This window comes from Falco cherrug, chromosome 4 (assembly GCF_023634085.1).
Source record: "Falco cherrug isolate bFalChe1 chromosome 4, bFalChe1.pri, whole genome shotgun sequence".
In the NCBI taxonomy this organism is placed as follows: domain Eukaryota; kingdom Metazoa; phylum Chordata; class Aves; order Falconiformes; family Falconidae; genus Falco; species Falco cherrug.
Window position 1 is genome coordinate 10,928,392 of NC_073700.1, and position 11,088 is coordinate 10,939,479.

An 11,088-nucleotide genomic window follows, 5' to 3' on the forward strand; every position below is an offset into this window, starting at 1 on the left:
CCGGCTTAGTGCACTGAACTGGCTTCATGCAGGGCGCACGTCATGCAAGGGAAGGTGTGGATGAGGCAGGACACGGCTGCCAGTCCTTGTGCTGGTTTAAGTTGTGGAAATGAAGACTAGGAGAAGGTGAATGGGAGGCTGGGGTGCTGGGCTCTCCTTGTGTGATGCCAGCAAGTTCATTACCAGTTTTGTACCTTCAGTTCTCCACCTGCAGGACTGAGTGACTGTTACCAATCCATCCCACAAGAGAGGGGAGCCTGTGACATCTCATTTATCAGTGCTTTTAAGGTGCCCCATCAGATACAAAGAGCTCCAGAACTTGGCGCTAGTTAAAACGCAGACTGGACAAAAGAGGAAAAGCTTTGATTAGTGAAATGATGGAGAAAAGCCTCCCAAACACACATGATTTCTTCAGGTGGGGAAGAAAGTATCCTCTCAGCTCCACCACAGGACTGTGGGCCCTGGGCTTAGCAGCAGCTGGTGGAGCAGAGCACTGGCTTGCTCCAGTCCATTTTCCTGTAACAGGAGACCAACACGCTGGGCTGTTACGAGCAGGCATTAATGGTGAGTTAGACTGTTCCTTGGCTCTCTTTTCCTAAGTTTCCTTTTTTCTTTCTTTTTACACAATATGAAAAGCAATCAAAAACTGTGGGTGAAATTTCCTCCTTCCTTTTCTACCACAGAGCAATCCTGGCACCATCTATTACATACCTTTGTTACGCAGACAATAACCTCACACCAAGTTCCCATGTCACTTGCTAGCTTTCTTGGCATGACCAATAGCTGTGTCATGCAATAGCTGTTTGTGATGAGTTTCTCATCCTCTGTGGGAATGCAGCATTTTCTCAGACTGACGAGGCAAGATCCTGCCTGCCTTGAAGAGCATATGAATCCTGGCACTCAGGAGGACAACGTCAGCAGAGAGGTCCTTGCTATCCAGGCTGGATGCCTGTCTTTTGGCACAGATGAGAGTTACGCTTGGAGTGGCAGAATGAAAGTAGACGGACAGTGGTGAGAAAGTGGCAAAAGGAAGTACTGAGCCATGGCTTTTGTGTTTTGCTTAGCCCTATGGACACACACACGCATGCACCTCCCCACAAGAATAAACATGTGGCCTGGGAGAAACCAGAACATGGTGCAGTGAGCAGCCCAGCACACTTGGTTTCAGAGCCTGTGAACAAAACTGTATTCCTCATCTGACCACTTATTTGATAACAACAAAACCCAAGGAAAACCCATAAAAATGGATCAGTTTGAAACCCAATGGCATTTGTTTCCAATCACTAACACTGCTCTGAAGAAATCCATTCTCTGTCCTTGAAGGACCTTCACACGAGTGGATCTCTTAAAGTTATAGTGACAGGTCTTAAGACATTCACCATTGCAAAAACCTCAATCTATTTCATGCATTTTTCCCTCTAAATTGGGAAGTCAGAATGCCTCCTGCTTTGATTTTCTTCCCTTTGTGACATCTGATCTCTATGTACTAATCTTCCTGATCCGATTACAGACAATAAAACATGATATATATATTATGCCATCTCTTTGCTTTTATTCTTGGATGGAAAGGGACCTTCCCTTTCTCTTCCAAGTCTATAAGACGGCAGAGTGAACAGGGATACAGTAACACATGCTAGTTGCTGCCTTCTGGAATGGCCTGCAGAGAGATCCAGGGAGCACATCACCTTAGCTGTAGTACGTACAAATCCTTGACATTAACTGTGAACATCTGACATTCCCTACAGTGCCTAATGCATTCACCCTCTTCTATGGGCACACAGCTACTCCACCTCTGGCCACCTGTGACATTAAAAGCTTGGGGAGAGCCTCCTCATTCTTCTGATTCTTATCCAGCATATTTCAGCTCTTCAGAGTCCTGCTGTCCCTCCTCCTCGTTCGCTGGGCACAGTCCTGGGACCCTTTTTTGCCTCTGTGCCCAGAAAGATGTAGCACCAGCCCACAGCGGCTGTACTGCTCAGTGAAAACTGACTTGTCTGGAGATCCCTACATAGAGCTGTCCTCTCTCAACTAGCTATGCAATGTTTTCTTCTGGCTTTCCAGATCAGCTTCCTCAAATTATAATTATAATTATAATGGTCTAACTTACAAAAATAAAAAAGGGGAACTAAAATGCAGTAAACACACAATATCTTGCTTTTGTATTCCAAGCTTTGTCATCCTTTATCTTGTCTAAAGCAGATTCACCCTGCTACTGCTGGCATTTTGTTCATCAGAAATCTACTGCTGTTGCATGACCACAGATGCATTTCCACTGGCAAGAGTACATCCGTAGTCTTTTGTCTGCCCTCTTCTCTAATCCCTGCCTGCAGTACAAATACTGCTCCGGTAATCTACTAATGCTTTCACCTTTGCAATCCTCAGCTGATTTCTAAGCAGCAATACATGAAAGCAAAAAGCTAGCTCTGGACAAGACTTGATCACCAGATACCAACCGTAGGAAGCAACTGCAATCACGTTATCTCATGGCAGATCTCCAATCTGAGCTTCTGCGTGCAGAGGACATTGCATATAGTGCAAGGGATTACCAGCATCTGTACTTGCTGATAAAAATGCAGCTGCTGGAGGTTGAACATGTTAAAAAAACAAAAACAAAACCAAAAAACCCAAGACAGATAAAGGGTCTAAATGCAGCCATTGAAGCCTGAGCCCCACAGTGTGGGTGGGGGCCAACCTGCAGTGCTGCAAAGTCTGATTCTGCCATGTTCCCTCACACCAGACACAGGAGACACGAGCACATATAAAGGAAATGTCTTTTGACAGCTTCCCCCTGCTCAATAGCAAGAGCCGCAAAACCACTGCAGAGCTGTGATCTCTTTGATACTGGGAAGTGGCAACACTGGCATCTTCCCTTAGATGCCAGCTCAATCCCTGAGACGTGAAGGTCCAAATCTCTCCCTTGTTCTGCCTTTGAGTCACCCTCCTACAGAGGTTATGGACAACATGCTGAGCACAGGGGACATCCCCTTAATGCCTACACTGGTCCTGGTAAGACAGGCAGGGAGCAACAACCACATGCTGCTGGCACAGTGTAAGATGGGCACCACGCAGCTTTATGCTTACCCATTTGGCACCACTGCAGTTACCTGGAGCCTGGACTGGTGGACACCAAAGCCCATGGAACGTTCAAGTGTCACAGGGTAAAGGGGTGTTTTGATGGTCCAGACTAGCAGAAAGGCACCTGCATCCTACTGATGACCATAATCCTAAAAGGCTGTCACACAAACAGTGACAATCACCCGTGTCCTCCACAGGACTCCCAGCTGGCCTCCCCAGCTAAGGAAGTTCTCCAGCCACACCAACACCTTCCCACTTTTACAGCCGGTGCTAAATACCAGTTAATTAATTTTTTACAGCTGCACTGGAGGTATGCTGGGTAATTTCATATGACTGTTCTCAGTACTCAAGTGGAGAAGATGATCCAGGGAGTGAAGTAACTTGCCTGAGGTCAGAGTGAGTCAGTTACTTCATCAGATCTGGGTCCCTCTAAACACGGGACATTTCTGAAAGGTTTTTAAACCATAGGAATGGTATAAAAATAGGTGCAGAGAGAGGTGCACACAGCCAGCACAGGCCTTTGCAGAACTGGCCTTTCTTCAGGAATCAAGGTTTTGTTAGTGCAGTGCGTTACTAAAGCAGCAGGTTCTGCAAGCTGTTACTTACCAAGCTCTGAAGGCTTCACAGTAAAGGTCTGGTGTGCCTGAGACCTCTCAGCTCATTATACTAATGGCTTTAAAGCCATGGGGACAGGCCGATGGGTGGCAGTGCCTGGAATGCTCTGCAGGACCCACAGGCTGCATGCCACCACTCCTCTCTGCACTGGGTGTTGTGCGATGGGGTGGACCAGCCACGTGAGCTCTGCAACCAGGCGTTTTGTGGCAAAGGTGGCCATGTCACACTGTTGTTGTACCCAGAATGTGTCATGGGACAGCAGCCCGGTGCCACATGACCACTGTGAGTGGGACACTTTATGGGACAGGTGACTCGCATGTTGCTTCTTCCTTAGCAGTGAGTCAGTGCCAAAAGGTGTCCCAAAGACAGTGCTCCATGGGCACGAACCACACTGGCTGCATGCATGCTCTCCAGGACCTGCAGGTCCGTCCTGGATGTGAAGGGCCAGGGGTTGTCTGCATAGACCCAGGTGCTCTTCTGGGACCTTCCTGGGAAGGACACAGACATGGCCCACAGCGTGATTCCCTCCTCAAACACCAGCCACCTCTCTGCAAGCACAGGGTGCTGCCTGTTAGCTTCAGATCTATCTGCCTCAACTCTTTCAAGTCACAGATTTTTGCAATCCCTTCTTGTCTGCTCTAAAAGAAGTAAATTCCGTATCAATGGCAACCACAAGAAGCCTGTATAATTTTGAGTCCATGTTTTCAAAGAGGGTGATAGAGATACTCAGCCTTGAAGGATAAGGGTGCGTGGGCAGTGAGGTTTGCTTTGCTTTTATCTTGGACAACACTTTTCAATGCCTGGTGCCTCAGCAGCTGCATTTTTGACCCCAGGGAGTTATGACTCACTGTTTGCAAATCCCTGAGCCACCAAATTGAAGGTATGCCCTGCAAAGCACAATTGCCTAAAACTGAAATGGTTATAGGTGGGTGTTAAAGCTTCAGTTATTCTGTTCTAGCACTCAGGGCTGGCTCCATATCCCTGCCTGAATTTCTGGCAAATAGAAACCAGCACATCTTTCTTCGATTCTGGGACAAACCGCGGATCAATCTGGGTTTGTCTCCTTCAGGGAATTCCTCAGTGAACTTGAGAGCCATCGAGCTAAAAAGACTCATTCCATCTACCTTCCCATCACAATGCAAGCCTGAGGAACATCTGCTCTGCCCCCCAACCTGCACTCCTGCCCTCTGCCAAATTGCTTCAGACACCTGGGCCACCTCCACATCAGAGCTGGGGCTGGCCTGCTGGAGTACAGGACAGAGGCTAAGGCTGTCTTTTAGCTGCTCTCTGGGTGACCTGCGTGGGGCTACCTGCTGCACTGCCTGCTGTCCTTTCTGTTGGAGTGGATCGGTTTGCTGAGCAATACCTGCAACTCAGGGAAAAACAATGCATACATCGCATCAGGCATTTCTCAGCAGGCAGGTAAGAGAGCTGTGTGTTAGGAGCCTGAGACCCACCTGAGGAATAAGAGGAATAAGAAAGAATGACCTTTTTATCCTCAAGCTTCTTTTTTTCCTTGATAATCAGTGTTTTTCTTATCAGGAAAGAATGACTGCATTCACTGCTGCACACCAATGCTGTTCACAGAGGGTTAACGCTCCCTCTTTTTGGCTCACACATCAGCCATCTGGTGGGGCACCTCTGGGGAAGGGGCCACTGCTGACCACCACATACCTGAATGCCCGAGGTCCATGAATAGCCAGGCTTGGGTCAGAGGTTTTGATTCAGCCTGGCACGGGCAAAGAAACGTAAATCCCAGCTGGCACTTTAGAGAGCGCCATCCAGGGAAGTCCCTGTCAGTGGATTCCAAAATTTAGTAACCTGGTGAGAAATCTGCATTATCTCACAGCAAGCACTGTCAAACGCAGGGCTCCTGGAGGAAGCAGAAGGCACAGCAAGAGCTGCCAATCTGCAAATGACCCCCTTTTGCTGCTGTTGGAGGAATCCTCAACCTCCCACTGTCTGTGGCAGATCCTGCAAAACTGAGGCTTTAAAGTCCAGGCTTAAACTCTACGTGAGCAGCAGGGTTCCAAAGGAAATATATCAACAATTGCCTTCCTTTCCAAAAATAATCTGGGAAAGAAAGAGTTGCTCCATACAAAGATGGAAACTCAGTTATTGTACTGAGAGTGACCAGCAACAGTTCCTCACCGGACTTCACTGAGGACAGGATTGAAACGGGAGTTTGGGCACTGCTTGCTAGTTCGATTGCCTGACAGCTGAAATACAGTGTGAGTGCAGTGAGATAGATAGGCGCAACATGCTAGCATGACTTTGCAGGTGGGGGCCTGTTTTGAAAACATATTAGGCGCCGATACTTCTACTTCCGTAAATAAGCTTACAAGCAGAGATGGTATTCATAAGATAAAAGTAAATAAACAGTAAGAGAATAGCTACTGCCATGTACAAGGCGAGAAGGGCTTGGGCGAGGGGAGGACCTCCACCTAAGTACCAGAGGTCCACCTGGGGGTTCACCCTGTATGGACCCTAGATCAGGAACCTGTGCCGTTAGTATGCATCGCGTGTGGTAACTATTATCAGATAACCAAAAGGTATAATTGACCTGTAATCTCAAAAATCGTTGGACACGTACAGGGAGGTGCTAACCCCTATGTGCTCCTGGCACCAATAAAGGTGAAGGTGTGCTTTACTTGACAGTTGTGGACTGTGAGGTGATTTCTTTGAGTCACGATCGTGGCCGTGGGACTGTACTGTTCTGAGGTAGGTCTTGGCACCACATTTTCAGGATCTTAAAGGGTCAGAAGGAAAAATGCAATACCAGTTATCTGGCAGATTGGGCACTACATCACACACCACAGTGGCGTGGCACCCGGGGGCTGCATTATTGCACAGCCCTTCTCTCACCCGGGCAGAAGCGTGCCACTTCTCCCCATCTTTCACCCCAGCGACAAACATCACCTCCTGCAGCAACCCCGGGAGATGCACTGGACATCCCAGAGCCTGGCAGATTGGCGGGACAGCGATGACACCAGGACGATGCGGTGAAACCTGCTGATCCTTGCAGCGGATCCCCATTAGACGCTCCGTTACCCCGCAGACCTGGGTGACTTTTGCCCATCACAAAGAGCCAGGGGATGCAGCCTCAGCGGGGGTGCCTGCCCGGAGCCTGCGGGGGGGAAGGGGCCCTCCCTTTCATTAACTGTTGTTACTCCTGCGAGAGCTGCAGCGCACGGGGCGGTTCAGCCACCAGCGGCGGCCGAGAGGCGGCGGGTGGCCCCGGGCCGGGCTCTGTCCCCCGGGGGCGGCGCCACGGTACCGCGCCAGCACCGCCCCCTCGGCTGCCGGGCGCATGGGGCGCCCCCTGGCGGCGGCGGGCGGGCACCGCGGGGAGGGAGCGGGCGGGGGGCAGCCAGGGCTTTTTGCAGCGCCCCCCCCCCCCCCCCCCCCCCCCCGAGCCAGGAACTAGCTCCATCTCCCAGTCTAGGCGGGGAGCAGTGGCAGCGCTGCCCGCAGGACCCCGCCAGGACCCCAGCACACAGCCCACGCCATGGGCGCTCCCTACCTCGGGGCACGAGGGTTTCCACTGGACGTGCTTTCACTGGTTTGTCCCCAGATTTGTGTTTCTGTGCCAAACAGGCGTGCTGTTGCCTCCACCGCCGGCCCTGGGAGGTTGCAGCCTTGGGCAAGTGACCAGCTGGCCATGCTGTGCCAGACCCTGGCAGGAGGAGCTGAACGCAGCCTGCTCGCAGTGTGAGGGTGCAATTCAGCCCAGGAGGCAGCATCTCCCCTCTCTGCCCGTGCTTAGGACCCCCCAGCCTCCTGCTCTAAGGACAGCAGCTTCCCTGCTCCCCCTGGTTCTCTGAAAGCCAGCACTCATCTTTTCAGACCAGGATTTGCACCCCATCCTCCTTGTACCTCCTCGTGTTTTGCAGACACCAGTCTGCCAAAGGCATTTTCAAGCCACAGAGCGACGTGGACGGGCCACTTCAGGGCTGGTTCAAAGCGGGTGTTGTACCCAGGTCCCATCTGCGCTGGGAAGTACTTGAGTGGCAGCCCTGAGCACACAATTTTTTTGATGCAGTTCAACTGGCACTGCTCTCCTCCATCCAAAACACACCCTGATCCTGTAACAAAATCTAGACCCAAGCCAAAGGAGGTCTCCTGAAGTGGGCAATGTGCCCATTCCTTGCTCAGGCTCTGCATTTTAATGACACACGTGTAGCAGATTTCTTCCATTAGCAGCCCACCAGTGCCTGTCTATAGCTATTTCAGTTAGGGTTCTAGTAAGCTTTAAAAATGGAGTTAAAAATGCTTTTTATAGCAATGAAGTGTCCTCCCTGCTGCAGTCTTTTCCTCCCTATTGCAACAATACCTGCCACACAGTGCTCTCAGCCCTTTACAAGACCCAAAGACACTCTCCCATTTCCTTCCAGCAGGTTTTCCTTGTGTGCTTCCCAATGCTCCATACAATTGCGGTGCACAGACAGTTTTCTCCATTAGTTTTTCCAAGTCTCATGGTCTAACGTGGGCAGGAAAACATTTTTTTTAAACCCAGGAAAGAAATTATTTTAAAGAAAGGTGAACATTGTAAGGAGGGCTACTGCAGATTCCTGAAGTCTCTTGAAGAAACCCCGGAGGAGCAGCCCCTGAGCAGACAATGCCCTGTCAGCACCGTCTCTGTGCGAAGGCAGGACACGTTTCCAGGGCAGCCAAGCAAAGCCCAAGCGCTGAGCCCCCAACCAGCCCCCCTCCAGGCCCACCACTCCCATGGAAATCGCAGGCGAACCCCAAGCAAGAATCACTGTGTGTTTTGCTTGGCAAAGGCTCAGTGTAAGTTGTGCTGACTAGCTGAAAAATGAGGTTGTAAAAATAATGAAACTGGAAGACTTATTATTTTTTTCCCCAGCTACTTTTCGAGGGCCTTAGCAAGGCCAGGTGGTACCTGTGCTCTCATGGCTGGGAACTGCAAAACCTCACCCGGGATCTAATGCAGCAGGAGAAATACCTCTGCCTCCCACTGGCAGCCAGAAGGCTGCCTTGATTTTACACGGACAGGATTAAACAGTGAAATAAATAACATTAAAAGCTGAAGCATGGAGGTTTTTTTCTCAGTCATTATGACAGCCACGTGCCTGGGGGTTTTTCTCAGGATTGTTGTTAGATTTTTACTACAATCTGCAAGCTAAGGTGTTGCCAGGATGACTTCTGCTACACATGCACAGCTCTGTTTAATATCTCCTGCCCTGACCTGGGCTCCTCAGAGAGCAACACATTATATCACGGTACCTGCATATTCCCAGTGCAAGCTCCCGTGGCATGACGATCGCACTAGGATAAATCCTGTTCCCTGCTGCTACAGGCTTAAGTGTGCTTCTGTGGTCACAGCCAAGCCGCTCCTTCAGGAAAACAACTTCTCCTTTCCTCCTTGAGAACAAATTGCTCCGACAGATGACACAGCTCTTAAGCCTGGCATCAGCCCTGTGAAAACAGAAGAGTGTAGGGCTTTTCCTGGGGTGCAGTTCCGTCCATGGCTTATCCTGCCAGAGGCATTTATTAGACCGCCCTTCTCCCTCAGCCCTGGCAGACGGCTGCGCTGGCACGGGCTCCATCATGGCTGTTCCACTCACACTGCCTGGGGTCCCTGAGGTTGACATGCTCTCTCCACAGCACATTGTCACCAGCAGCTGGGGCATTATGCCAGTGCCTGGATGGCAGCAGGGTCTGGTAACCTCTCTCATGCTGCTTCCCAACCCACAGCTCTCTGGGCCATTACTGCTGGAGGGGAACATTCCACGCAATGGGAGAATTAAAAAAAAAAAACAACCCACCGCTAAACACTTAAAGAGAGAAAAGTAAGTGGCTCTGTGGACTCTTGCTAGAATCAGCCCTAGGTGGCCAGATTCTCACACAGGCACCACAGCCTGGGACAATTAGGAGGCAGCAGGCCCCGCAGTGCTCCTTGCCTGCAAAAGCAGCCTCTCCCTACTGGAACACAGCCTGCAAGCTATCCACCAGCTATCCCAGCCACCATAACCAGCACACCCAGCCAGGGGGCTGCCACCAGCTGTTAACAGAACCCGTACAAGAACAACAGCCTGGCACCACTCGATGTGAGCTTAAATATCTACACAACATGCAGGGCAGCAGTGAGAGGGGCCTGCGGAGCCAAACTCATCCTTCACGCAAGCTGAAAGGCAGCAGCTTTTCAACCCAAAGATAAATTTAGCCTACGTGGTAGGGCTGAAGCCTTGGAAGAGACGCTGCACAGGCTTGGCATGACTCAATTATTGCAATTAGAAATGGATCCAAACACGGGGTTAGCATATAACAGCCTGATTCAGAGCTCGCCAGGGTCTGGGATGGGTCAGATGTTGAAACTTTTGCATTTGCCAGCAAGCTCAGATCCAGGCTCTGGGCTGAACCCATCAGAGAGCAACCTTTAGCCCAGGAGGTAACGACTGAAGCCCAATTATCTCCAGACACAAGGGGAACATGTATTTATTTCTTCCTCTCCCTTTGCCAGGAGAAACTGCCCTGAGGGAGAGAGGGCAAATGAAGGCTGAAGCTGCATGTTATTAAAGATGCAGCCTGGAGTTCATTTATTCCCTCTGACATGAAGACTAGGGTTGAAGGAAGGACAGCGACAGCCACTCCTAGTGGAGGAACTTTCCACAGTAAAACCAACCTGGACAACTGGAGGGAGTCCCCAGACACAGCACTGCTGGCCAGCCTTAAATTAGAGCTGGCTATTTCACTCAGCCCTCCATGTTTCATAGCTGTTTCTCCCTGAACTGGCCCACCCACTTGCAGGGCCCTGAAACCCAGCTCTTTGGAGAAGCTGAAGATAATCATGCTTTTCCTGGAAAGCAGAGGGACCTGGAACATTTCCCTAGCTGGAAACACAAGGCTGAGGACGCAGACACCTGCCCCTGCAACCTTCCCCTGCTGTGCTGCTGGAAGATAGCCTGCTGTCACCCAAAACACAGTGACAAGACTACCTGCTTGTGCTAGGGTATGCTAGCAGGGCCAGCTGCCAAATTCACAGGTCTGGTGCCTAAACCAAAGGGAAATTGAAGTCATTTGCCAAGAAAATTTCCATAATAGGAAGGGGGGGGGGGGACGGGACGACAGTAAGGGAAGAAAGGGAAGGCCAGTTAAGAGGCATGCTGTTTTGAACACAGCACACCAGGAAACATCCCATTTTATTTAGCTTTTGCCAAGGGGCTATTAGACTCCAGATCCAAACTCACATTTAGGAAATCCCCTTCTGATACTTGGCAACCTCAGGCCAATCCAAAGACTTATCTTCGTGACTCATATTAGGATCTTAAAGAAAGGTCGAGTCCTGGATCACATTATACAAACATGAAAAGTCTGTTGTCCCACAGGGCTCACAGGCAAAAGCGTTGCTCCAGTAATCACGGCAGACAACATCCG